This window comes from Arachis ipaensis, chromosome B10 (genome assembly GCF_000816755.2).
Source record: "Arachis ipaensis cultivar K30076 chromosome B10, Araip1.1, whole genome shotgun sequence".
Lineage (NCBI taxonomy): Eukaryota > Viridiplantae > Streptophyta > Magnoliopsida > Fabales > Fabaceae > Arachis > Arachis ipaensis.
The window spans coordinates 96,510,657-96,512,354 of NC_029794.2; positions in this window are offsets into that span (position 1 = coordinate 96,510,657).

Sequence of the window (1,698 nt, forward strand, 5' to 3'; positions counted from 1 at the left end):
AATAAATTATTATTATTATTATTATTATTATTATTAAAAAAATACGTAAACATCCTGATAGTTGACAGAAAAAAATGATTGGATGAAAGAAAAAAATAATAAAAAACATTAATAAAATGTGAGAATTAAAAGAGATAAGTATTATTCATATTCAAAAAATGGCACTAAATTAAAATAGAATAGAATAATAGCAACATTAAAAAATAAAATAATAGTACTCCAGCGAGTAATAGAACGCGAGAACGAGAATGCAACGATGATGAAAGATTTAGAAATGATTCCATTAGAGAGACAGAATTACTGTACCTACAATTACAAATGATTCTACTGTTGTTGAAATATTAATTCTAATTAAATTAAAATAGCTCAAATTATTAAATAGTTAATAATCAGATTAAAATATCATTCAATTAAAAGTTAATACATCATAATAAAAAGTAAATTACATGTTAATTTAAAGGGAGTGTGATAAAATTTACTTTTTTATATTTTTTATACTTTTTTTTTATGGTATAAAAGATACATTTTTATCTTCTTCATTTATCAATAATTTCTGTTAACAAAAGTGAAAAATATATAAAAAAAAAATATACACTTCCGTGTTTTTTTATCTCCTTTAAGTTCCTAATATTCTATTAACCAGACAGTTGCTTTTAGCAAATCGAATGAATTATTTTTCTTGTCCTATTCATATATAATGATGGCCATGGGACATGAGCAATATGCCAACCCGGCCCATAAGGTGGATTGAAATAGTTGTGATAAGAAATAGATAGAAGAGAGGAATCTGGAACCTAAACTTGAGAATTTTGAAGGGACGAGTAGTAATGCAGTGAGGTACATATAGTTTTGTGACGTTTAGAGCAAAGACAAACCGCAGGGGGCATAATTTGGCGAAAAAGTAGAGTCCAAGAAGGCAACTGTTTAATGGTACAATACAACAAAGGTGGATACTATGATGACATCTTCACATAAAGATAGCATTGTGAACTATTAGATAAATTGTTAAAGTTGACTAAATATTTTTTATTAATCATCTAAGAGTTCACAATATCATTTTCACATAAAGATGTCATCATGTGAGTATTCCCCTACAACAAATACTCAGCTCTACTTGCTAGCTAATGACTAATGAACAAAATGAGTCTATTTCAAAATCTTCAACTATTCGCTCAATATCAATATAGCATTACTCTGGTTATGCTAATTTACTAACTTTTGTCCCGAAATATTGATGTCCAAATATTGATGTTTTTTTTTTTTTTTTCTTTTTAAGTGTTTGTTTGAGTATCATTAAATCAATAAAAAAAAATCTTTTTTTATTTTTTAGTGTGTTTGACAAATTTCTAATAGTAAAAGTAAAAGCACTAAAAAATAAAAAAATAAAAAAACATCTTTTTTGACAAGTTACAATTTATATCTTTTTTTAAAAGATTTTTTTTCTTAAAAAAAATGTTTTTCGCATAATAAATTAACAAAAAAAAATTTTTATCTTATTTTACCCAAACATAATTAATAAATAAAAAGATATTTTTAGATGAGATATTCAAACATAAAATCATTTTTACTTTTATAAAAGATATTTTAAAAAAATATCATTTAAAAAATATTTTTTTGAGAATGGCATCCAAACAAACCTTAAATATTATGTTAGTTATTATTATTATTATTATTATTATTATTATTACAAAATAAAAA